This window comes from Heptranchias perlo, chromosome 18 (assembly GCF_035084215.1).
Source record: "Heptranchias perlo isolate sHepPer1 chromosome 18, sHepPer1.hap1, whole genome shotgun sequence".
NCBI lineage: Eukaryota > Metazoa > Chordata > Chondrichthyes > Hexanchiformes > Hexanchidae > Heptranchias > Heptranchias perlo.
The window spans coordinates 54,331,294-54,358,803 of record NC_090342.1 but is presented as its reverse complement, the minus strand read 5'-3'; the positions used below and the strand labels follow the sequence as shown (position 1 = coordinate 54,358,803).

General features: G+C 43.3%; 2 long non-coding RNA genes across 5 annotated transcripts in view; one reads left to right on the top strand and one right to left on the bottom strand.

Annotated features, from left to right (window-relative positions):
* LOC137334873 (uncharacterized) overlaps window positions 1–27,510 on the top strand; it is an 87,901-nt gene that overhangs the window by 47,640 nt on the left and 12,751 nt on the right. For 2 of the 4 annotated variants that reach the window (XR_010966265.1, XR_010966263.1), the window contains exon 2: window positions 6,433–6,801. The exons of the other annotated variants lie outside the window; for them this stretch is intronic. This is a non-coding gene — a long non-coding RNA (uncharacterized lncRNA). The remainder of the gene's footprint in view (window positions 1–6,432; window positions 6,802–27,510) is intronic. 4 annotated transcript variants of the gene reach the window in all.
* LOC137334874 (uncharacterized) overlaps window positions 4,366–27,510 on the bottom strand; it is a 35,151-nt gene continuing 12,006 nt past the window's right edge. The window contains exons 2-3 of the long non-coding RNA XR_010966266.1: window positions 11,350–11,512; window positions 4,366–8,973 (exon numbers count right to left, since the gene is read on the bottom strand). This is a non-coding gene — a long non-coding RNA (uncharacterized lncRNA). The remainder of the gene's footprint in view (window positions 8,974–11,349; window positions 11,513–27,510) is intronic.

Sequence of the window (27,510 nt, the reverse complement as noted above, 5' to 3'; positions counted from 1 at the left end):
CCATACCCCAGATCTGATAAAGCAGAAATATAACTTATTTCCCTTTAAATAATAACCTAGTCTGTGCCTGCAGAAATACTCACGCATGTACTTTGGATTTCCTCTTTTGGTTTATGAAAGTGATGCTATTAACTGTCTCTCTACTTTATTACCAAGAGGTATCCATTACCCTCTCTGAAATAAATACTTTGTTTGCTATAAAACAATTTCTATAAAGCCATATTAAAAGCCACAGGGAGGGTTTAGTTATCTCGAAACAAGGGATTTCCTGGGATTCAGGAAATAATTTTAGGTTAGAATTTTGTTATCATAGAAAATGTTACATGATTTATTATTTCTGCAGCTAAGCAATGGGGAGCTGATGATCTAATATAAACACAGCTCTTTTAAAGGCACCTTATGGTTAGATACTAATATTAATTGATTTCTTTAAACAAAAACTTTTCTGCCAGCTTCTTCCTTTTCTTATGAAGGCACTGACTCTCCCTGACCTCCGGTACGTTATTCAAATAGCCATTCATCATATGTAAGTCAGGATACTGAGTGTCAACAGGCTACTTAGCCACAGAGGGCATCATAATGAGCCTGCACTTGTCCTCACCCAACATCTACACATTAACACTTTCCAGTGGGATCAGGAGTAGGAACCTTGTCGGATTTTCCCCTCCCTAGCCAGGAGCAGCACCCTGGTACCGATCACTAGTGATTGCTTTGATCTACGGTCAATTCAGATGCACTTCTTGAACGTGGATATTCATGTGAAAACCCACTTTCCTCTGCTTCCTTAAAATGGCAGCCTTGCTCCCAGTGGGACAATACAATGTTTTGGTGTATTTTTGAGCGTTCAGTAAACAAAAGTTACAGTGAAGTATAAACAGGTTTTTAAATATGCCTAGCTCCCTGAAACTAGCATTGCTACCCATTCCATGGACCCTCTGGTTTTTGAGTGGTGTTTCTGGAAATTTCTATAAAAAGAACATAAGAAATAGGAGCAGGTGTAGGCCATCCGGCTCCTCGAGCCTGCTCCGCCATTCAACAAGATCATGGCTGATCTTATACCTCAACGTTATTTTCCTGCATTATCCCCATATCCCTTGAATGTACTCAATGAGCCTCCACAGCCCTCTGGGGTAGAGAATTCCAAAGATTCACCACCCTCTGAGTTTAGAAATTTCTCCTCATCTCAGTCCTAAATGGCCTACCCTTTATTCTGACACTGTGACCCTTGGTTCTAGACTCCCCAGCCAGGGGACCATCCTCCTTGCACCTACCCTGTCGAGCCCTGTAAGAATTTTATATGTTTCAATGAGATCCCCTCTCATTCTTCTAAACTCCAGAGGGTATAGGCCAGTCTACTCAATCTCTCCTCATACGACAATCCCGCCATCCCAGGAATCAGTCTGGTGAACCTTCGTTGCACTCCTTCTATGGCAAGTATATCCTTTCTTAGGTAAGGAGACCAAAATTGTAAACAATAATGTTATGCCTCATGATGTGGAGACATTAATTTTTGAGGTTATTATGACCTTCAGTGAATTTTCATCAGCAAAGCAAACTTCAGAACTCAGGGCATGAACCTGTCTCCATTCTGTTCAGGTTTAGACTTGGCAAAATGTAGCAATGTAAAGCAACAGTTTAAGAGTGCTTCTCTTGACAGTATGAAATGTGCTGACTGTCTGATGAAAGAAGCTTATTGAATAAGTGAGGCTAATTGGAGTCTCTCAACAGCCTGAGACAAACTGCTTCACATGGCACTGTTAGACACTGTTCCATCACCGCCAAGTGAAACGCCACATTGTCCTGTGACTGTACTTACTATTCCAGGAGAAAATTTATAGGTTGCATAATATATTTTGTTTGTTACTGTTTTGCTCCTGCTTTCTCTTTTCTGCCATTACTCTGTTAGTCCTGTCTTCTAATATCTGAAGATTTAGTTTTGTGACCTGGAGATTGGGAAAATGGCTATAAACCTTAGTGCATTCAGCTAAATTATGAACAACCTAAACCCCCAAGCCCCACCCTGTTTACCACATTTTGCCATTTGTCAGCTTTTTTTTTTATTCGTTCATGGGATGTGAGTGTCGCTGGCAAGGCCAACATTTATTGCCATCCCAAATTGCCCTTGAGAAGGTGGTGGTGAGCCGCCTTCTTGAACCACTGCATTCCTGTGGTGAAGGTTCTCCCCCAGTGCTGTTAGGTAGGGAGTTCCAGGATTTTGACCCAGCGACGATGAAGGCACAGTGATATATTTCCAAGTCGGGATGGTGTGTGACTTGGAGGGGAACGTACAGGTGATGTTGTTCCCATGTGCCTGCTACCCTTGCCTTTCTAGGTGGTAGAGGTCGCGGGTTTGGGAGGTGCTGTCGAAGAAGCCTTGGCGAGTTGCTGCAGTGCATCCTGTGGATGGTACACACTGCAGTCACGGTGCGCTGGTGGTGAAGGGAGTGAATGTTTAGGGTGGTGGATGGGGTATCAATCAAGCGGGCTGCTTTTTCCTGGTTGGTGTCGAGCTTCTTGAGTGTTGTTGGAGCTGCACTCATCCAGGCAAGTGGAGAGTATTCCATCACACTCCTGACTTGTGCCTTCTAGATGGTGGAAAAGCTCTGGGGAGTCAGGAGGTGAGTCACTCGTCGCAGAATACCCAGCCTCTGACCTGCTCTTGTGGCCACAGTATTTATGTGGCTGGTCCAGTTACGTTTCTGGTCAATGGTGACACCCAGGATGTTGATGGTGCGGGATTCGGTGATGGTAATGCCGTTGAATGTCAAGGGGAGGTGGTTAGACTCTCTCTTGTTGGAGATGGTCATTGTCTGGCACTTGTCTGGTGCAAATGTTACTTGCCACTTATCAGCCCAAGCCTGGATGTTGTCCAGGTCTTGCTGCATGTGGGCACAGACTGCTTCATTATCTGAGGGGTTGCGACTGGAACTGAACACTGTGCCATCATCAGTGAACATCCCCATTTCTGAGCTTATGATGGAAAGGTCACTTATGAAGCAGCTGAAGATGGTTGGGCCAAGGACACTGCCCCAAGGAACACCTGCAGCAATGTCCTGGCGCTGAAATGATTGGCCTCCAACAACCACTACCATCTTCCTTTGCACGAGGTATGACTCCAGCCACTGGAGAGTTTTCCCCCATTTTCCCATTGACTTCAATTTTACTATGACTCATTGGTGCCACACTCTGTCAAATGCTGCCTTGATGTCAAGGCCAGTCACTCTCACCTCACCTCTGGAATTCAGCTCTTTTGTCCATGTTTGGACCAAGGCTGTAATGAGGTCTGGAGCCGAGTAGTCCTGATGGAACCCAAACTGAGCATCGGTGAGCAGATTATTGGTGAGTAAGTGCCGCTTGATAGCACTGTCGATGACACCTTTTCATCAGTTTGCTGATGATTGAGAGTAGATTGATGGGGCTGTAATTGGCCGGAATGGATTAATCCTGCTTTTTGTGGACATGGGCAATTTTCCACATTGTCGGGTAGATGCCAATGTTGTAGCTGCACTGGAACAGTTTGGCTAGAGGTGCGGCTAGTTCTGGAGCACAAGACTTCAGCACTACAGCCGGGATGTTGTTGGGGCCCGTAGCCTTTGTTGTATCCAGTGCACTCTTGCTATCACGTGAAATGAATCGAATTGGCTGAAGACTGGCTTCTGTGATGGTGGGGATATCGGGAGGAGGCTGAGATGGATCATCCACTCGGCACTTCTGGCTGAAGATGGTTGCAAACGCTTCAGCCTTGACTTTTGCACTCACGTGCTGGACTCTGCCATCATTGAGGATGGGGATGTTCACAGCCTCCTCCTCCCATTAGTTGTTGTTGGATACAGTGGTTTATGGTGCTGGAGCACTCCATCACGAGGCAGAGGGAAATCTGATGGGCAGAAGTGCAAACCTCCACAACCGAGCAGCCTGCCATCACCCAGTGTCTAGGTTAACACGTGAAGCGTGTGCATTCAAGCACTGGAGAACACCTGGCACCCGTGAAACTGTGTCGCAGCACGAATGTCAGTATCTTCAGGAAACAAGTGGAGAAAACTGGATAAACAAAGAATGCTGCTAGGTTGGAGTGTGAGGGATGTGCTGAGCCTTTGAATAACATATCAGGCTTTTGACAGTGTTAATAGGTCTGCTTTTTAGATCCCTATGCTGCTTCAATCACTTTGAAGCATTGTACTGTGATGAAGGGGTGCATCTCTGGACAGTGACATGTTTTTATTGTGAACAAAGTCGAACTGTTCACTATCTTTCACAGAGTAAATTGAATACGAATGGCAAGGTTGTTGTTCATATATAAAATGTGGGTGAATATGGAAATATAAATACGCTGTGTATTAATTTGGGTAAAACAGACATTGTTCTTTTATTATTCAGTAAACTAGCCCCACAGCTCTCATACATTTTCATGTTTTGCTTAGTTTTTGACAGAACACTGAAAAGTAGACAGCAAGATATTTAAAGCTAACAGGAGCTGGGAGCCCTGCCTTACTTTCATTGCTTGTTTAAAATTATGCTCACCAATCACAAGGAATTTTAACAAGAGAAAAGGGCCATTGGGCTCCTACATTTTTCATAGCTCAACCCCATCCACTTTCTCACCATACTTCTATTTTCTCTCCAAAAATATGTCCAAATTATCTCTTGGACCCAATGATACTGTTCACTTCAGTGACATTCTCTTATTATTTATTTCACAGCTCTCACCCTTTGGGTGAAAAAGTTCCACCTGACTCCCCTTCTTACACCTAACTTTCTCATTTTTAATGCATGTCACCAGGTAATTGAACTTTTCGCTATAGCGAATCATAGAACACAAGGAGGCCATTTGGCCCAACTTGTCTGTGCTAGCTCTTTGCTGGAACAATCCAAAACAAATCCCACTGCCCTGCTTTCTCCCCATAGCCCTGTATCATCATCTGCTTCAAATATTTAGCTAATTTTCCCTTAAAAGATACAATGGTCTCTGCCTCAACCACCACCAAATCCACACAAGTAAGATTGTCGAAAGGCATGTTTGCAAAAGGTAACATAAAAGTAGTTGTCAAAATGATTAGCGATATATAATACGAGTGCTTGATATCGAACAATTATAAAAGTCTTGAAACACTTGTTATTTCAGTATATGAGCCATTTGTCAATGTAGTAACTAGCTTTTCATGCTTTAGCTATAGCAAGGTCTTGTATAATATCTGAGTAGTTGGGGCAATTTTGACTCTGTGCGGTAATGTAAAATGGGTAATAGATTTTATTTCCATTGAAGTCAATGAAAATTAAAATCAGGAGAGATGTAAAATGGGCTTCCGATTTGCTATCTCCCTTTTTACACTGGGCCAGATTTTAAGTGCAAATGGTACAGCAACTTCAGGTGAGGGGCAGGTGCGCAGTTAAAGGCGGATATCCAAAAGTTGCTGTCCGAGTTGCGCCGCTTTATTGTTAGCTTTGCGAAAACGGCATCTCGCTGTCTGCCTCACTATTGAAATGCATTCAATGACGTGAAGTTGCTGTATTTGCGCGGTAGATACACAGTTCGTTGTCTGTTCACTCAGGTCCCAGATGCCTTGTTTCCATCGCTGCGACGTTATCACCTCGCACTTTCAGCAACTCGCCACGCAAAAGAAATTAAAAACCTAAACGTGCAAGGGTAAGTCTAACTAATGGCAGACGGTGTTGGATGCTCTGCTACTGCAAAATCTAGCCCACTATCACACAGAGTCAAAATTACCCTCGCTGAGTGCTACTTACAGCTCCTAAGAACTGAATTTAGTCTTCTCCTTCTCCCCCCACAGCCATGACTGTGAGAAGGTGATCGCTGAGGTTAGAGCCCACTGCAGGCTGCTGCGTGTTCCTAGGTATACAGCTTTTATTATAGGAGGGCTGCAAATCCTCTGCTGTCCTGTTGCATTTCTCTCCTCTCAGTAAATTTTAAAAAAAATGCCCTCATTGCTTAATGTTCGCGTAAGTTATAAAAATGCCTCTTTTCACCCTTAAGGCTTAACTCAATGTGATGGGAATCAGCTGGTAAATTACCACTGCATAGGTGTCCTTTCATTGGATCTGCTCGGGGCGCCTGACTAGCTCGGGGCACTGTGTAATTGTATGGGTTGCAGGGTCCTAACGCCACCTCTGGCAATGCGATCCATGCTCCAATAACCCTCTTGTGTAAAGATATTTATCCTAACCTCTCTCCTCAACCTTTTAGTGGCAATTTTAGATTGATGACCCCCTCATTATTGACTCCCCAATCAGAGGAAATAGTCTTTCCCTATTCACTCCATCAAAATATTTTAAAAAATCTTTATTAAATCTCCTCAATCTTTGTTCCAGTGGAAATAGTCCCAGTATCTCAAGTCTTTCCTTATAACTATAGTTTCCCATCCCTGGCATCATTCTGGTGAATCTATGGCGTGAATTGTGTTGAAATTTCTCTAGGTGATACACCGAGCACCAGTGAACTGGAGGAGTTGGGAGTGGAAGATGAAGATCTAGCCATGGCTGATTGGAGGGTGTCTAAACAATAGCCTTTGGCCGTGGGACCCAGGGATCCATATGTCAGGGGCCCGTATTTAAAAGAAAAATGATCCAGGACGATACAACTCGTGAGTGTGTTGTAGAGATAGTTTCCGCGAATGTGCTCTCAATGCAAGATAAGCTTTAAGAGTCTACTACCCGCATATGCAACATATAAAGGGCGTTTGTGAGGTAATGCAGTCCATCCTGGAGCATATAGCAGTCCAGAAGAGACCTACCGCATCAAGGACCTAAGAGGAGGATGTAAAGACAATCATGACTTCTGGAATGGTAGGTGTGGCTGCTCCCATTGTGAGCCATCCTTAACAGTACTATTTTACAGGGTTTCAAAGACTTTATTGGAATTATTTGGTTTGCATTCTCATTGACTATTAGCCCAACTGAGCCAGTGGGCTGTCAGGTGTGGATACTCATGATGATACTGTCTGTCAGGGCAGTGACACACTGGTTGGATCCCTCCAGCCCCCTAAGATGCCATCACCTGAGGGAATAAGCTGTTAGGGCCAAGATAACCTTGAAAAGGCAAGAGAAATGCAACTGGAAGCTGGTCCTTCAACAGCATCCCCGAGATGAGTGTCACCTCAGCTCATCCAAAACTCTGCTGCCCATATCCTAACTCACACCAAGTCCCGTTTACCCATCACCCCTGTGCTCGCTGACCTACATTGGCTCCCAGTCTGGAAAGGCCTCCATTTTAAAATTCTCATCCTTGTTTTCAAATCCCTCCACGGCCTCATCCCTCCCAATCTCTGTAACCTCCTCCAGACCTACAACCCTCTGAGATCTCTGCGCTCCTCCAACTCTTGCCTCTTGCGCATCCCTGATTTTAATTGCTCCACCATTGGTGGCGGAACCTTCAACTGACTAGGCCCTAAGCTCTGGAATTCCCTCTCTAAACCCTTCCTCCTCTCTACCTCTCTCTTCTCCTTTAAGACACTCCTTAACACCTACCTCTTTGACCAAGCTTTTGGTCACCTGTCCTAATACCTCCTTATGTGGCTCGGTGTCAAATTTTGTTTGATAACACTCCTGTGAAGCACCTTGGGACGTTTTACTATGTTGAAGGCTCTATATAAATGCAAGTTGTTGTTGTAATTTCCCAGACACCCACCTTACAACCTCCTGCCACTCAGGGAGCACCACAAGGAAGTAGCAGGTGGTAAGAATGAAAAAGAAAATTTTTGATGTGAACATCAGTAAAGTTGGAATGTGATTGTATATTGCTTGTGCCTTTAGTTGAAGCTACAGATTCTCTTTATTGCATGATAAAAAATGGAATATACCTTCCCCTGAGAGCAGTTGGAATTTAATGGAATTGGAAAGTATTATAAACAGTGAGCCATTGCAATGGGACATCCATTGAATTAGGTCTCTAATGAATTGTTACATCATTTCTCTTGCTGCTGATAAAGAGAAAACTATTCCATCAGTACAGCTCACTAAGCAGTACCGGTGCTTCCTGGGAAATTAGATACCAGCACATGCTCAATCCAAGTTCAATTCAGCGTCACAGCTAAGGGCAAAAATATCAAATGTAAACCCAGGCTTTTTGGAGAGGCTGAGGCCTTCAAGTGAAAACCTTTCTCAAAGTATCAAAAGATACAAAAGACAATTCAGTGGATATATGTAATCATGCTATTGTGTTGTATGTAATTTGTTTAATGTTTTATTTTGTTTAAATCCTTATTTTGGGCATAGAAATTTCAGTTACTGAGAAAAAATGGTGCATGAAAATTTTTCAGTTTGTGATTTTTGGAAAAAAAGTTAACACAACACCTACCAATGGCCAGGTTGTGCAATCACACAATGACAGGTTTGCCTAGTAGTTTCCATTATAAATGTGGACGTTGAAATTTGTGGAAATGGAAAAAGGTGACCCAAAGGTGTGGCAAAAACTTGACAACAGGAAGTAAGGATTTGTAGACAGGAAATGCATGCAGATATAAGATAAAAATATACATGGTGAACCCAGCTAAGGCTATGATGCAATGATTCTGAACTGAGTGGAGTTGTGGTAAATTGATACTGTTACTGTAATTCTGAAAGCAAGTTCTTGTGCCTCTGATAGTTAAGTTGACAATCTTGTCTTTTCTTTGAACATGTAGCAGTAGTATAATTAAAGTTATTTATATATTTTGTAAAACCATTTGCGGCAACCTGTGTTCATTTAAGTCCTTGATATCATTGGGGTGAGCCAAGGATAAAGTGGTTCCGAGCCAAATTAGGTATCTCGCACACACATATCCTAGCTATAAACCTAAAACACAATCTAATATTTGCACGAAAGAAAAAAGATTAATTGGAAATCCATCTGCCTATCCAGTTGAGTGCTTTGTCTCTCCACTCTTGCAGTTTTGCGAAGATCTCGAATGTTTGAGCAAGGTGACGTCACCAAAGCCAGCAAAGGTGCTCAGTCTGGGTCACATATCTGATAGTAAAAAGCTGAGGAAAATTTGAGAGAATGAGATTTATATCCAGAATGAATTCGTACACAGCATTGGCAAATCCTAGGTGTCAGGTCTTAACTGCCTATTCTTTAGGTATAATTTTTTGCTAATTACCCACAGAGTATTCATTTGTGGTGATTTTACTGTGAATTGGAACAGGTCTTCACTCCCAATCTTCCACATTTGGAATGGTATTAAGAAAAATCATAACCAGCCCTGATGATATACCTCAGAGTATTTGATATTAAAAATAAAAACCTTCTAGAAACAGCTGGATTTTTCTCAGTGGATCATGACCCCAGCTGTGTATTTTCTCCTGCAGTCAGGAGCTTTGTATACTTTTTTATTTTTTTGCCTTTTGCGGCAAGCATTTTGCCCAGATGGATGTCTGCATTTGAGTTAACCTTGGTGTCAGCCCAGTCAATGGCAAATTGAAGTATTTAAATAAATAACCTGGGTCCAGATCAATTGCTGGTGATGGTAAGGTATTGAGCTTGCTCTGCAGGACATTTGGGCTTTGGTCTCTGCAATTCTGATCTTGTGGTGCTCCTCAGTTTTTGGCAATGAGGCCCATGCCTCTATTAGAGTTGTCACGGAAAGAATTATTGGCATCTTCAATGGTTGGTTTCACTGCTTGGACAGATCAGGATGGGAATAGCAATACGTGTGTCTCTTGCATAGTGGTAATTTGCTATACCTTGCAAAACTTCACCACCCAGAAAGGGCTGGACATGGAGATCCTGGAGTAGGTGGCCCTAGCTGCTTTGGAGGCAGAGGAGATTGGATTAGAGCCTCTTGAAGATCATTATTTGGAGGATTCCTCAATGCTGGCTACAAGGTGGATCCGAATACAAATATTTAAAAAAGCTTTCTCATATTTTTAATCTGTCCATTTGTCACCACTACCATTATTCCATTTTCTCGACCTTCAGGGTAAATCCAAATCTCCAATGCCAAACACAGCTTAGAACCTTACTGAACATTTTTTTTATTCGTTCATGGAATGTGGGGGTTGCTGGCAAGGTCGGCATTTACTGCCCATCCCTAATTGCCCTTGAGAAGGTGATGGTGAGCCCCCTTCTTGAACCACTGCAGTCCTGTGGTGAAGGTTCTCCCATAGTGCTGTCAGGTAGGGAGTTCCAGGATTTTGACCCAGTGACGATGAAGGAACGGCGATATATTTCCAAGTCGGGATGGTGTGTGACTTGGAGGGGAACGTGCAGGTGGTGTTGTTCTCATGTGCCTGCTACCCTTGTCCTTCAAGGTGGTAGAGTTCACGGGTTTGGAAGGTGCTATCGAAGAAGCCTTGGCGAGTTGCTGCAGTGCATCCTGTGGATGGTACATACTGCAGCCACGGTGCGCCGGTGGTAAAGGGAGTGAATGTTTAGGGTGATGGATTGGGTGCCAATCAAGCTGGCTGCTTTGTCCTGGATGCTGTCAAGCTTCTGTGTTGTTGGAGCTGCACTCATCCAGGCAAGAGGAGGGTATTCCATCACACTCCTGACTTGTGCCTTGTAGATGGTGGAAAGGCTTTGGGGAGTCAGGAGGTGAGTCACTCGCCGCAGAATACTCAGCCTCTGGCCTGCTCTTGTAGTCACAGTATTTATGTGGCTGGTCCAGTTAAGTTTCAGGTCAGTGTTGACCCCCAGGATGTTGATGGTGGGGGATTCGGCGATGGTAATGCCGTTGAATGTCAAGGGGAGGTGGTCATTGCCTGGCACTTATCTGGCGTGAATGTTACTTGCCACTTATCAGCCCAAGCCTGGATGTTGTCCAGGTCTTGTGCATGTGGACACAGACTGCTTCATTACCTGAAGGATTGCGAATGGAACTGAACACTGTGCAATCAGCAGCGACATCCCTATTTCTGACCTAATGATGGAGGGTACGTCATTGATGAAGCAGCTGAAGATGGTTGAGCCAAGGACACTGGCCTGAGCAACTCCTGCAACAATGTCCTGGGGCTGAGATGATTGGCCTCCAACAACCACTACCATCTTCCTTTGTGCTAGATATGACTCCAGCCACTGGAGAGTTTTCCCCCTGATTCCCATTGACTTCAATTTTACTAGGGCTCCTTGTTGCCACACTCTGTCAAATGCTGCCTTGATGTTAAGGGCAGTTACTCTGACCTCACGTCTGGAATTCAGCTCTTTTGTCCATGTTTGGATCAAGGCTGTAATGAGGTCTGGAGCCGAGTGGTCCTGGCAGAACCCAAACTGAGCACCAGTGAGCAGGTTATTGGTGAGTAAGTGCCATTCTGTAGCACTGTCATGACACCTTCCATCACTTTGCTGGTGATTGAGAGTAAACTGATGGGGCGGTAGTTGGCTGGATTGGATTAATCCTGCTCTTTGTGGATAGGACATACCTGGCAATTTTCCACATTGTCGGGTAGATGCCAGTGTTGTAGCTGTACTGGAACAGTTTGGCTAGAGGCGTGGCTAGTTCTGGAGCACAAGTCTTCAGCATTACAGTCGGGATGTTGTCGGGGCACATCGCCTTTGTTGTATCTTTGTTACCCCTACCAGACACTGCAAAACAGTATAATTTTCATGAATAACTGAGTGCAAAAAAATGTTGCATGTTTTCTTTAATACAACAATCTTATACATAAACCTTGTAGACATTCTACTCCTTCACACCGTACATAGTTATACAAAAATAGGCCATTTGTCCCAACCAGTCCATGTTGGTGTTTAGGCTTCATGCGAGCAAATAGTCCTTCTTTAAGCACAGAGCTTGGTGAGAGTTGGGTGAATCTGCTAAATCGAATGACAACGGGAATTTGGTGAGAGTGGGAAATTCACTGGAAAGTAATGGGTGAGTCGTACAGAAAGTGTGTTTTTATCAAACTGAAATTTAACCTAGTTTTCTTACTTTAAAAAACTGCAAGTCAGTGGCAGTTTACATTCAATTGGCTGTAAGTGGGTCCCTGACCTAGGTGTTAATTATTGTGTCTGGAAGTTGTCTGACCAGTTGTAACTAGTGTGTTTTTAAAGGACATATATTAGAGGGATATCTGCAAAAGCACAGAGTTGGGTGAATCTGCCTAACAGAGTGACGAAGGGAATTTGGTGAGAGTGGGAATTCGGTGTAGATGGGGATGGAGGTGCTAAGTAATTTAAACCAAGTGGTAACAGTAAAGAAGAAAATATATAATTAATTAGATCTAAGGGGATAAAATTAAAATTAACTAAGCAGAGGATATGAACATTAAAGGGATCTGAATTATAATAAATAAAAAAATTGGTATACATAATAAATAAGGAGTAAGGGGATACTAAACTAAAAACAGATCTATCATGAGATATATAATGGAAAAATAAGATACATATATATATATATATATATATCTCATAAATATGTACATATTTATATATGAAACATATATATTTGTGTATATATGAGACGTGTATGTATATCTCATCATGAGAGAGATATACATATATAATGTGTGTCGAGACTGTGTGTGTATACATACATACATACATACATGACATGTACACACAAGTAAGTAGGTAGACTTTTAAGCAGAATGATGGGACAGGTGAGATCAGTTGCCTGCAATTCCTGTGCCATGTATGAACTCCAAGATGCTTTGTGTGTCCTGGATAACCATTTGTGTAGGAAGTGCCTCCGGCTGCTCTAACTCAACATCAGGGTTTCTGAGCTTGAGCGGCTGGAATCACTGCAGGGCATACGGGAGGCTGAGAATTTCCTGGAGTGTACGTTCCAGGAGGTGGTCAACCTGCAACTACAGAGAGTTCAGAAGGATCGTAAGTGGTAGCCATCAGGCAGGGAAGGAAGAAGCAGTCTGTGCAGGAATCCTCCTGGAGTGTGGCATTCTCAAACTGGTTTTCAGTGCGGGTGACGACACCTCGGGGGAGTGCAGTCTAGAGCACATCCAAGGCACTGTGGGGCAAATTACTGCACAGAGGGAACAGCAAAGTTTAGAAATGCAGTCATCATAGGGGATTCGATAGTCACGTGGATAGACAAGTGTTTCTACAACCACCGACTTGAGGTCTCGCATGGTGTGTTGCCTGTCTGGTGCCAGGGTAAAGCACATCATTGAACAGATGCAGAACGTTTTGCAGGGGCAAGGGGAACAGGCACAGGTTGTGATCCATGTGGGAACCAATGACATAGGTAGGAAAAGGGTTGAGGTCCTACTGGCACAATTTGAGGAACTAGGGAGGAAGTTTGAAGGGCAGGACCCCAAAGGTAGAAATCTCTGGATTACTCGTGTTAGTGAGCATAAGAGCACTAAGATAAGACAGGACTGGGTACTTAATATTTTTGGCTACAATGTATTCAGGAAAGATAGGGAAGGAAAGAGAGGTGGGGGGGTTGGCAATATTGATCAAAGATACTGTTTCAGGACTAGAAAGGTATGATGTACTTGAGGGTTCAAAGACCGAATGTATTTGGTTATAATTAAGGAACAATAGACGAGCTATTATGCTGCTGGTTGTATACTATAGACCACCAAATAGTGGGAAGGAGATAGAGCAAATTTGTAGGTGAATTGCTGAAAGATACTTCAGAGTAGTGATAATGGGGGAACTTCAATTATCATAATACAGATTGGGAAAATAACAGTGTAAAGGGCAAAGAGGGGGAGAAATTCCTGAAATGTGTACAAGAGAACTTTCTTGATCAGTATGCTTCCAGCCCAACCTGGAAGGAAGCAGTGCTGGATCTAGTTCTGGGGAATGAAGTGGGGCAGGTGGAGCATGTTTCAGTGGGAGAACATTTGGGAAACAGTGATTTTAATATAATTAGGTTTAGAATAGTTATGGAAAAGGACAAGGAAAATCGAATGTGGAAATACTCAACTGGAGGAGGGCTAATTTCAGTGAGTTGAAAAGGTACCTGGTCCAGGTGGATTAGAATCAAGGATTGGCAGGTAAAGCAGTAAATGAGCAATGGGAGGACTTCAAAGAGGAGATAGTTCGGCTACAGACTAGACACATTCCCACGAGGAGGAAAGGAAGGACATCCAAAGCTAGAGCTTCCTGGATGACTAAAGATATAGAGATTAAAATGAAACAGAAAAAGGAGGCTCATGGTAAATGTTAGGTTCATAATTCAGTAGAAAATCAAGCTGAATATAAAAAGTACAGGGGAAAACTGAAAAAGGGTATAAGAGGGGCAAAGAGAGTGTATGAGAATAGGTTAGCGGGTAACATAAAAGGGAACCAAAAGTCTTTTGCAAACATATAAATAGTAAAAGGGTAGTCAAAGGAAGGATGGGGATCTTTTTATGGAGGCAGAGAGCATCGCTGAGGTACTGAATGAGTAATCAAAGGAAGGGTGGGATCGATCAGGGACCAAAAAGGAGCTCAGAGGACATGGCTGAGGTACTGGATGAGTACTTTGCATCTGTCTTCAGAGAAAAGAAGAGGATGCTGCCAATGTCACAGTAAAGGAGGAGGTAGTAGAGAAATTGGATAGGATAAAAATAAATAGAGAGGAGGTACTAAAAAGGTTGGCAGTACTCAAAGTAGGAAAGTCACCCGGTCTAGATGGGATGCATCCAAGGTTACTGAGGGAAGTAAGGGAATTGCAGAGGCTTTGGCCACAATCTTCCAATCCTCCTTAGATATGGGAGTGGTGCCAGAGGACTAAAGGATTGCAATTGTTACATCCCTGTTCAAAAAAGGGGAGAGGGATAAACCCGACATCTACAGCCCAGTCAGCCTAACGTCATTGGTAGGGAAAGTTTTAGAAACATTAATCCAGGACAAAATTAATTGGCACTTGGAAAAATATGGGTTAATAAATGAACGCCAGCATGGATTTGTTAAAAAGCAAATCATGTTTGACTAACTTAATTGAGTTCTTTGATGAAGTAAGGGAGAGGGTTGATGAGGGTAGTGTGATTGATGTTGTATATATGGACTTTCAAAAGGAATTTGATAAATTACCACATAATAGACTTGTTAGCAAAATTGAAGGCCATGGGATTAAAGGGGCAGTTGCTGCGTTAGTATGAAATTGGCTAAGGGACAGAAAGCTGAGAGTAATGGTGAATGGTTGATTTGCAGACTGGAGGGAAGTGTGCAGTGGTGTCCACCAGGGGTCGGTGTTGGGATCATTGCTCTTTTTAATATATATTAATGATTTAGACTTGGGTATACGGGGCATAATTTCAAAGTTTGCAGGTGACACGAAACTCGAAAATATAGTAAACAGTGAGGAGAATAGTAACAGACTTCAGGAGGACATAGACAGACTGGTGAAATGGGCAGACACATGGCAGATGAAATTTAACACAGGGATCCATTTTGGTAGGAGGAATGGGGAGAGGCAATATAAATTAAATGATCAAATTTTAAAAGGTGTGCAAGAACAGAGACACCTTGGGGGTATACGTACATAAGTCTTTGAAGGTGAGAGGACAATGGAATGTGGCAAATTGGATCCAAAATTGGCTCAGTGGCCGGAAGCAAAGGGTAATGGTCGACGGGTGTTTTTGTGACTGGAAGACTGTTTCTAGTGGGGTGGCGCAGGGCTCGGTACTAGGTCCTTTGCTTTTTGTGGTATACATTAATGATTTGGACTTAAACGTAGGGAGCATGATTAAGAAATTTGCGGATGAGACAAAGATAGGCCGTGTGGTTGATAGTGAGGAGGAAAGCTGTAGACTGTAAGAAGATATCAATGGTCTGGTCAGATGGGCAGAAAAGTGGCAAATGGAGTTCAATCCGGAGAAGTGTGAGGTAATGCATTTGGGGAGAGCAAACAAGGCAAGGGATTACACAATAAATGGGAGGATACTGAGAGGTGTAGAGGAAGTGAGGGACCTTGGAGTGCATGTCCACAGATTCCTGAAGGTAGCAGGACAGGCAGATAAGGTGGTTAAGAAGGCATATGGAATGCTTTACTTTATTAGCCGAGACATCGAATATAAGAGCAGGGAGGTTATGCTGGAACTGTATAAAACACTAGTTAGGCCACAGCTTGAGTACTGTGCACAGTTCTGGTCACCACATTACAGGAAGGATGTAATTGCACTGGAGAGGGTGCAGAGGAGATTTACGAGGATGTTGCCAGGACTGGAGAATTTTAGCTATGATAACAGATTGGGTAGGCTGGGTTTGTTTTTCTTAGAACAGAGGACGCTGAGGGGTGATTTGATTGAGGTGTATTATGAGGGGCTTAGATAGAGTGGCTAGGAAGGACCTATTTCCCTTAGCAGAGGGGTTAATAATCAGGGGCATAGATTTAAAGTAGAAGGATTAGAGTGGAAATTAGGAAAAATTTTTTTCACCCAGAGGGTGGTGGGGGTCTGGAACTCACTGCCTGAGAGGGTGGTAGAGGCAGAAGCCCTCAACTCATTTAAAAAAAATACCTGGATGTACACCTGAAGGGCCATGACCTGCAGGGCTACGGACCAGATGCGGGAAAGTGGGATTAGGCTGGGTGGCTTATTTCTCAGCCGGCGCGGACATGATGGGCCAAATGGCCGCCTTCTGTGCTGTAATTTTTCTATGATTCTAAGTTCAGAAAGTGGTTAAAAAAGCATATGGGATCCTTGGCTTTATTAATAGAGGCATAGAGTATAACAGCAGGGAAGTTATGCTTACCCTTTACAAAACACTGGTTAGGCCCCAGCTGGAGTATTATGTCCAATTCTGGACCCCACACTTTAGGAAGGATGTCAAGGCCTTAGAGAGGGCTCAGAACAGATTTACTGGAATGGTACCAGGGTTGAAAGACTTGTGTTATGTGGAGAGACTAGAGGATCAGGGATTGTTCCCCTTAGAGCAGAGAAGGCTAAGGGGAGATTTGATAGAGGTGTTCAAAATCATGAATGATTTTGATAGAGTAAATAAGAAACTGTTTCCAGTGGTAGGAGGGTCAGTAATCAGAAGACACAGATGAAGGTAATTGGCAAAAGAACCAGAGGTGACATGAGGAAAAAATAATTTACATGAGTTGTGATGATCTGGAATGCGATGCCTGAAAGGGCGGTGGAAGCAGATTCAATAATAATTTTCAAAAGGGAATTGGATAAACACTTGAAGTGGAAAAATTTCAAGGGTTATGCGGAAAGAGAAGGGGAGTGGGACTAATTGGAAAGCTCTTTCATCGAGCAGGCATAAAGGCCCAAATGGCCTCCTACTGTGTTGTATCATTCCATGATTTTTCATATCCCTTTATCCTCTTTCCCTTCATCGACCTATCCAATCTAATCTTGAATATTGACATAGTTTCTGCCTCAACCACCAACCTCAAAAGTGAATTCTACAGCCTCACAACTCTGTGTAAAAATGTTTCTCTTGCTTTCTGTACTAATTTTCTTATACTTCATCTTGGATCTATGACCCCCTCATTCTAGACCTCTCGATTGCTTGAAATGATTTACATTTTTTTACCTATTCTTAAATGCTGAGGGCCAGTGTCACAAGACTGCTCTTATGGTACAAAAAGCTCATGGGGCTGAGGTAGCCCTCCTCTCATGACAACTTGGTCCTGAGAAGGATCTGTTGTGGGCTGCATCTATAGAGTGTCTGTCTGGGCAGCCTGGTCTTTCCTCCTCTGTGCCACTACACGCATCTCTGAAGGGGTGCCTGGCATGTGCTGCGCTCCTGAGAAAAGGCAGCCTCATGCAGGCCAACTTCAGCCTTCGCCATCCTAATGGACCTGGGATCTGGTTGCCCACTGACCTGTGGCTTGTTAGCTATCGGATCCTGAAAGCTCCAGGAGACAGCAGCCTGTATCCCGACCTAAGTGTCTGAAAGCTGGAACGCAGGTTTATGGCATTATCTTTCTTACTTGATAACTTCTAACTGCCTGCACTATAGCTTCCAGTTCTGGGCCAAGGGCTATCCTACAGTCCTTTGTTCAAAATTTGACTGCCCTGAATATGGGCTTTTCCCCTTTTTGTTAATCCTGAGGCCAGGAAGCAGATGGGTGTTGTCAACCTTGCCTCAGTGTTAGTTAGCCATCTCACTTCTGAGTCAGAAGGTTGTGGGTTCAACCCCACTCCAGAGACTTGAGCACCGGGTACCTGAAATGAAAAGTGCTTCATTTCCCAGCACTGGTGTCCCATATCTTGACAAGTGCAAAATTCATTAAAAAGTAGCCATTAAAAATGCAGATGCTTGGTGTGTGGTTTACATTTTAAAAATGTATGATTGCCAATTTTAAAATCAGACTGGTGACAACCCTGGAAGTATCTCTGTAGATCCTTTCTATTTGAAATGGCATACAGTGGAACAGCAGCATCCCAAATATGTCACTAAAAATGACAAACTGGGTATGTCATTGCATGGAATGTTGGATAAAAAAAACCCACAAGCGCAAGATGAAACGACGCACCCATCAAATGCTGTTGGTGTAATTCTCCGACTCTTTGCTGTTTAAATCGCATTATTGGATTCTAAGAAAGGTGAGAGTAAATTGGTATCCATCAGTCTTGTTGTCAGCGTCTGTCACTGCCACTGCCTCTGTCTCCTCTGGCTTGTGTTGCCTCTGCACTTGTATTTAATGGCAGGGCCTTATTCGGAATAATTACATAATCTCTGGTGCAGCATTGACATTTACAGAAATAGCACGAGGCTCTCGCAAGAGCATCCAGTCTCCTACTTTAACTCTTTCTAACCCAGCATTTTATTTTGAAACTGCAACTTTGCCTTTTGAGACAAACTTGTGGTTCAACAGCAATTACTACACCGATACTCGCCACAGACCCCACTCCAAGTGTGACCGCATTCTCACACCCTGATTGCAAGGTTGAAACCATGTTCTCATTCCGCTGACAGAGTGCAGGTGACCAAACCACCAGCGGCAACCCGACAATACACGGCCTCTGACTTTTCGTAGATTGCTGAAGGGCAGCGAAAGAGCTTTACTCGCTGTGAGTCAAAGGAGGCTGTGACTGAATGACCAGTACCACTTCCACGTTAACTCGGAAAGACGCCAGCTCTCTGAAGGTCTTTCCCACAAGCCGAAGCCGCAGCAAAAAAAGCAACTCACTGTGCACTGAATGAACCACTTGTGCCTGACTCAGCATAGCTTTGCTAATCCAGGAAGACACGAGAGCCTGGAGTTTCCTCCTTGAGTGCTATCCAGAAGTTAGACCCGAAAATGCGCCCAAAGTCGCACCCATTTTGCCGGTCAAGTTGCGCCCAAGTAGTCATTGGAATACGTCCGAACTTAAAACGGGGCCAAATCAGCATAAACAATCAGAGCCACAAGAAAAGCACCAAACCCACACGACACATTTCTTCTTTAAGTATGAAAATGTAAGTTTCAACTCATTTAAACCACCATTCGTTCACATCAAGCACAGCAGGAACCTTTAATCGGGGAAACTGTTCAATTATACTTAGCCATGAAAATCCATTCAAAAAAAACAGAAAATACAGAGCAGGTCTCAGTGAGGATAAATTTCTTAAATTGCTTAAAAAATTGGAATTAAACACCAGAAGAATTACTTTCTTTCCTGCTGCATCTGAAAATCTGGTCGCAATGTTGAGAGCTAACCCACCGCCAACACTCCCAAACAAACACAATTGGAGGATACTCACATTTGAGAGTTGGCGGCAAGGCCGGTTTGTGGGCGGAGATTCGTTCAGACAAAAGGTTGGATGACAGATGCAAAATAATGAGGAAACTTGGGGGTATTGCAGTTATGCATGTAACTCATTTTCACACAAAATTCCGCAATCTTTGAAACTGCGTAAGTAGTTTGTATCCAGCTTGCACGCCTCTCTGTGCGCAAACACGATTTCCCTTTCACAAAGCAGTGTTGACTCCAGGCCCAGCTCTTCGATGGTCTTTCCCAGATTATGACCCCAACCTACAACATAATTGCTGTTATTGGAAAGCAGCACAGTCAGCACGTTTTTACATCTTCACTGAATGAAAGGCCACACAAGCCAGATATAATCTGATGTGAATTTCAGCAAATGTTATAACATAATCATCCATAATTGATGAAAAAAGCAGCCTGATAACCTCAGCCAACAATTAAAGCTCATCACACCTCATTACAGTTCCTGGCAAAAGTACTAAAAGTTCCAAGTGTGACGGATTATTCACAGAATTTGGTTGGAAAATATTTAGAGATGAAGCTCTTTGAGCAGCTGTGCCTGTTTCTCCTGGATAACCCATGCATAATGAGGTAATCAGGAGGAGGATAACGCATCCATCGTGAGGCCAGCAGGCAAACAGGAAGAAAGGAAACGCTAAATACTGAGGTTATCGGTCAAACAGGCGAATGGAATCTCTAAATACTGAGGGCTTCAGGCAAACATGAGAAAGGAATCTCTAAATACTGAGGTCATCAGGCAAACAGAAGAAAATACGAACATACAAATTAAGAGCAGGAGTAGGCCATTCGGTGCCTCGAGCCTGCTCTGCCATTTGATAAGATCATGGCTGATCTGATTGTGACCTCAACCCTACTTTCCAGTCTACCTACTATAACCTTTGACTCCCTTGTTAATCAGGAATCTATCGAACTCAGCCTTAAAAACATTCAATGACCCTGCCTCCACGCTCTCTGGGGAAGGGAGTTCCACAGACTCACGACCCTCTGAGGGAAAAAAATTCTCTTCATCTCCGTGTTAAATGGGAGACCCCTTATTTTTAAACTGTGGCCCCTAGTTCTAGTCTCTCCCACAAGGGGAAACATCCTCTCAGCATCTACCCCTTCTCGTCCCCTCAGGATCTTATATGTTTCAATAAGATCACCTCTCATTCTTCTAAACTCCAGTGTATACAGGCCCAACTTGTCCAACCTTTCCTCATAAGATAACTCCCGCATCCCAGGAATCAGTCGAGTGAACCTTCTCTGATCTGCCTCGAAAGCAATTATGTCCTTAAATAAGGAGACCAAAACTGCACACAGTCTCACCAATGTCCTGTACAACTGTAGCAAAACATCTCTACTTTTATATTCCATTCCCCTTGCAAAAATGACAACATTCCATTTGCCTTCCTAATCACTTGCTGTACCTGCATTCTAACTTTTTGTGATTCATGTACTAGGACACCCAGATCCCTCTGTACCTCAGAGTTCTGCAGTCTCTCCATTTAAATAATATGCTGCTTTTCCATTCCTCCTGCCGAAGTGGACAAGTTCACATTTTCCCACATTATACTCCATCTGCCAAATTTTTGCCCACTCACTTAACCTATCTTGCCAACTTGAAAATGACCCATTTATGCCTACTCTCTGTTTCCTGTTAGCTAACCAATCCTTTATCCATGCTAATATGTTACCCCCTACACCATGAGCTCTTATTTTGTGTAGTAACCTTTGATGCGGCACCTTGTCAAAAGCGTTCTGGAAATCCAAGTACACCACATCCACAGGATCCCCTTTATCCACATTGCTTGTTACTTCCTCAAAGAACTCCAATAAATTAGTCAAACACGATTTCCCTTTCACAAAGCAGTGTTGACTCTGTCTGATTGCATCGAGATTTTCTAAGTGCCCTGCTATAACCTCCTTAATAATAGATTCTAGCATTTTCCCTATGACAGATGTTAAGCTAACTGGCCTGTAGTTTCCTGCTTTCTGTCGGAAACCATCTGGTCCTGGGGATTTGTCACTCTTTAGTGCTATTATTTTCTTCATTGCTGTTGCTTTACTTATGTTAATTTTATTGAGTCCCTGTCCCCAATCAATATTAGTTTTCTTGGGATTTCCGGTATGCTATCCTCTTTTTCTACTGTAAATACTGACGCAAAGTAATTGTTCAACATGTCCGCCATTTCCCCATTGTCAATGACAATATCCCACTTTCAGTTTTTAAGGGGCCAACACTGCTCCTGACCACCCTCTTTTTCCTAATATAACTATAAAAGTATTGGCTTTGATATCCCTTGCAAGTTTCTTTTCATACTCTCTTTTTGTAGCTCTTACTATCTGTTTTGTGACCCTTTGTTGAACTTTGTATCTTTCCCATTCGCCTGGATCTATGCCATTTTTTGCCTTTTTGTATGCCCTTTCCTTATGTCTTATACTGTCTCTTACCTCTTTAGTTGTCTATGGCTTTTATTTGGTAAGTAGAGTTCTGGCCCCTCAGGGGTATAAACTGATTCTGTATCACGTTAAATGCTTCTTTAAACATTTCCCACTGATCATCAGTCGTTTTACCCATTAACAGATTTGCCCAGTTTACTGTGGACAGCCTCTGTCTCATCCCATTGCAGTCGGCCTTACCCAAGTCTAGAATCTTAACAGCTGACTCACTTTTTTCCCTTTCAAACACTACATTGAACTCGATCATGTTATGGATAGATGTTCACGCACAGTTAAGCTGTTAACTAAATCTGGTTCATTACTCATTACTAAATCTAGTGTGGCTTGCCCCCTTGTTGCCTCTATGACATAGTAGAAAACTATCCCAGACACACTCAAAAAATTTACTACCTTTCTGACAGTTGCTAGTCTGCTTTTCCCAACCTGTGTGAAGGTTAAAGTCCCCCATTCCTCCAGTTTGCCAGTCCCTAAATACTGAGGGCATCAGGCAAACTGGAGGAATGGAATCTCTAAATACTGCGGTCGTGACTCAAACAGGAAAAGGTATCTCTATATACTGAAGTCAGCAGGCAAATAGGAGAAAGTAATCTCTAAGTACTGAGGTCATCAGGCAAACATGAGGAAAGGAATGCTGTTCTCCACTTTGAGCTTTCCTGGCAAACTGCATCCAGCACCTCCTCTTATTTATTTTTGGCAGTATCCTCCCCTGAAGATACAAATCCACACTCCAGAACAGTTGCCTACTTTCCTGTACCTCATCCAAGTGGACACTCATTATGTATGATCTCAGATAGTCTGGCCAGAATTCTTCGCTTCTGCCATCCCTATGCATTTAATGGATGGGTGGGGAGTGCTGAAGCAGAAACCCCCCAGCCTGAGTTTCAGTTTAACTGTGGAAGGCATCACAGCTAAGCTTGATCCTGTCCTTAATCAATGTCTACGTGTATGTACTATCCAGCAGGGATCACTGGAGAGCAATCAGGAAGAGGAGCCTGACTGATTTCCCTTTCCTAGCTCAAGAGCGCTAAGGCCAATTATCGTGCCCCAAGTGTTGCTAACTTAATACAGACCATGAATCAAACTTGGGACCTGCTTGAGATATATGACTAAGTTCCACACTGACTTAACTAACTGACCCATCAGTGGAGCTTGCATATATTAATTAATATAATCTTTTTTGTTAATACGTTGCATGCAATAAAGCAGGCACCTTGGCCTTTATCCATAAAAATTTGCACAGTGTTGCATGCAAATTTGTTCCTTCTTTAGAGCAAATTCATTTTCTCAGTTGGAGGATAGATTCTAGATTCAGTCTGAAAAGCAGAGGAATAAGTATTTGCGAAGATTTCAGTTTATTACTCAATTTTAAGTCCCTTTTTGTAAATATATCATTGACAGTAGGAAGAGGATTTACTCTAAATCATTTCTTTCAGCTAACACAGTGGTACATGCTTGATGTCTGTACACAGGACAAATGGAGACCTGTGTGTGACCAAGGGATTATCCAAAGCAGCCAGCAATACTGATACCGATTTAGATTCAGTTATAGTGTCTAGGAATGTGAATATTATACCTCCTGTACTGCAGAGCTAACTTAATTTCCCTAGTTAGACTTGTGAAAGCTTTGACAAAAGTTCAGGATGGGAGATCAAACCCAGACACATTTGGCATGGTTTGAAGGGGCACCATGTTCGACAATCCTCTTTTTGTTGTTGTTTGTCTGCAAACACTTGATGCAAAGACATAAATAGCAGGACATGCATCATCTCACCTACACCATGAGAAAAATCACATATGGCTCTTCTCCCTCTCAAACAAGAAAATGTTTGCTCAAGTTTTTCACAAAGACTCCAGTTAGAAGAAACCAAGATCTCGATCAAGGCCTCCAAGTGAGATGTGATAAATTAACAAAACCTGTATGCTTATAAGGAACCATACTAGTCTGATAGGGAAATAGTGATTAGTGGCTCAGGAAAGGTCTAGTAAAAAAAAACTTCAGCAGTTGGCACATACTGACCATGGCCTCCATCGCTAACTGTAAAGTACTAACAACACTCAGTTTCAAAAAAAAGTACTGAATTTCCAAAACCATTAAATACCACAATGCCAGACCATTCTGTTTTGGCTAAAGCTAATAGATTTATTTACAAGAAGATGTTACGCAGAAGCAGAATGATATAGCAAGATACTAGTGGTACAAATACAATGAAGATTGAGTCAGTCCACAAGGAATTGAAAAACACTTTTCAAGGATGCACTTCTTCCAGTTTGTTATGGAATAAGGCTTTTGGGTGAAACAGTCTTTTGTAGACTTCCCAATGTGAAGCTTTTACATGAGTAATGTGATTACTATATCAGTGCAAGGAGCCCAAAGGGCTGATTTTAATTTTGCTCACCGGGGGGGAAATTGGGTGGGCGGGCAGTTAAAATGGCCCTTCGGACTTACCCGCATTGATCCCACTGCCTTCCCGCAGGTTCCGATCTTAACCTGCTCTTCTGAGCAAGCAAGAGGGACACCCAATGGAAGTCATCAGGGCCCTTCTTTAAAAACGCAGATTGGTCTCCAGTGATGTCATCCGGGACTTATGTTGATTATTGGAACCTAGTGAACATCATGGTTCTTTTGTGCTGTTTTTTGTCAATTTTATGCTCATTGAGGTCAGCAATTTTAATATTGGAGAATGGAACCGGTGTCGAATGGCTCCCCTGAGAGATTCTTTGGGATTCTCACAGAATAAGTGGGAGTTGACTCCAATAATACAACACTATGGAACCATTCAGGGGAGCACTTGGGAAATTTCCTGATTTCCCTGCAGCATGTCCACCCCTGAAAGGAAGCAAGTATCGGCATCAAGCTGATGCAGCACAGTTAGATGTAGAATAAGGCTCCCTCTACTTTGTTCCAGCAATGTGCTTTAGCCCCAACCTCTGAAAAGCATCCCTGTCTCAATCAGTATGATATTTTTCCACTTCCTGTACTAATCATACTATGGCCTCTCTGAGTGAGATTGCTAATTAGTCTTACATTAGCAACAGGAAGAAAAGAAAAAAAAATGGATTTATAGAATTGTGTATTAAAGTCCTTGACAAAAGTATCAGTAGTGGTCTGCCATGCCACCAATTTCCCCAGTGCAAGGAACCTTGTATAGAAAAACTTGACTTGATGGTTGCAATTTTTAAGGTATGTTTGGAGAACGGAACTGTATTTTTAAAAATGATTTATGCAAGTATACTTGTTTGCCATGGCTGGTTAAATCAAATGAAGTGATGATAACTGCAGAAGCTTTAAGTATTTAAGGTTGTTTACTTCAATTGCAAGAGTTTCAGAAAGATTGCAGATTTAAGATCGTTTTTGAGCGATGGAAGTAAAGGTTATTGGAAATGCTAAGCTGAAGTACAAAGAAAGTAGAGTGTAACACAAACAATGAAGATTGTTGTTGAGTCAGACGGAAAGACAACGACTGATGACCACGATAATGATTTACCAAAAATGATTCAGGGGCAAAACCACAGAACATTGAATTGTTTCAATAAGCAGTTAGCCTACTATTTAGTGGAAAAAATTGTATATCAGCAAGGTCCTCCATTGTGAATAATAGGGCTCAATTTTCGAATGAAGTAGCGGGTGCGTTGGGGGTGGGTGGGGGGGCTCCGAAAATTGGGGAAATCCCAAGCGGGTTTGGAACCAGGCTCCAACCCGCAGACTTCCGGGTTCCCCACTGACGCGTCTGGGTGTGCCCGCGCCTCATGAATGCGGATGCCCCACCAGCAATTAAAGCCAGCAGTAAAGAGAGTTATTTAGATACTTGAAGCACTTACTTTTGTGCACATTGAGGCAGGTGTCCGATTTTCAAACATCCTCAATGTGTTTCCCGTGCTGTGGGAAACATTCCATGTTGTAACAGACGTGTTTCAGCCAGCAGCCTGTTGGACTTTCAAATGTTTGTTTGACAGATGGGGATAAAAAGGTAAGGTATTGCAGTAGGGCACTCAGTTCTTTCAGACAAACTTTTGGCTGGGAGATCTTTGTGTTTTCACTGAACATTCTTATTTTCCACTCGGAATTCTTCTGTTCACACACTTAACAACCTTTCGGACCCCCTCAAACTGACACCGTCAGGATTGGGGGGGGGGGGGGCGCCCATGGCTGCATTCGCCACTACATCCGAGGACAAGTAACATCACCAGCACCCACCTCCGCCCCCCCCCACCCCGCCAAAAACAGTCCTGCAACTACACATACACCCACTGTAAAGTGTCCCAATGGGTGGCATCAAGGGTTGCCGTTCATGGTGAAGCTCATGAAAGGGCCTTATTAGAAAAGCCAGTCAAGAATGGGCAAGACGTGGCAGTAGTGGTGAGAATCATAACATTTAATGTGATTTTAACAAAAAACAAATATAAGTGAAAAACATGACAGTCTGTCAGACACCCTTATGCATCATCTTCGTGATCACAAAACCTTCACCTTTCTCTTCCTACTACTTCTACGTGGTGCTTCCCCTGTGGCTGCAGCAGAGGTAGTGGCAGGTTGCTCATGTTCATGCCCTGACCGATTAGATACTTTCGGCCTACACCCTCTGGGTTTTGGTGCCCGTGGGGGCCCCTCCAAAGACTGCTCCATCTGCACCTGTGCTGGGGCAGACTCGGCCACCTGAAGAAAAGGCAGCATTGTGGGAACTGGTTGAGAGCGGGGCAACGGGTGAGACATGGGAGTGCTTTGAGTGGCGTCCCCACTTCCAAGTCCCCTTTCGCCATCATCCCTCTCCTGGACCAGGCCCATATCACTCCTACCACCCTGCTGGACAACAGTTTGGAGGTCATGTATGAGGCCTTGGAAGCACAGTTGTAAAGTATCTGCCTGCCTGTTTAAGGCGGCAGAATGTTGTTCACCCCGAGTCCGAACGACCGTTGTTATGGCCTGAATGGACTAATTTATGAGCCATCCTTAAAGCTCAACGGAGGCTAGCCTTCTCTCCATCCCAGACATTTCTGCACTTACCTGCGACACTATCTCAGATACTTGGGCCCCGATATTAGTGGGGAGGCGGGATGGCAGCGGGGGGGGGAGCGGTTGGGCGCCTGGCAAACCCGCATGAATCAAACTTATCGTTTCCGACGCGATTGCACGTTGATTGATAGTGGTTAAGGTCCTCTCCAGGTTTCGCGCCAGGCAGCTAGCCTGATTGACAGGCTGGCTGCCGTCAGGAGCTGCAACGCGAGGTGGGGTAGGGGGAGGTGAGAAAGAGAGAGAGCCAGACGTGAGGGTGGGTGAAGAGGGGGACATCAGAGCAGGAGACATTGGACATCGAAGCAGGTTTCAAAAGTAGGTATATTTAGTGTTTTCACTTCAATGCATGTTTTTTTATTTAATTAATTTTGTTTCTTGTTCCCTGATCTGACCCTTCATGCCTGGTTTCACCAGGCGTGAAGCAGAAGCGGTGGGCAAGCCGCTCAGGTAAGTTTAAAAAATCTTTCTAATCCCTTCATCTGTCACAGGTAAAGTACCTTAAGTACCTTAAT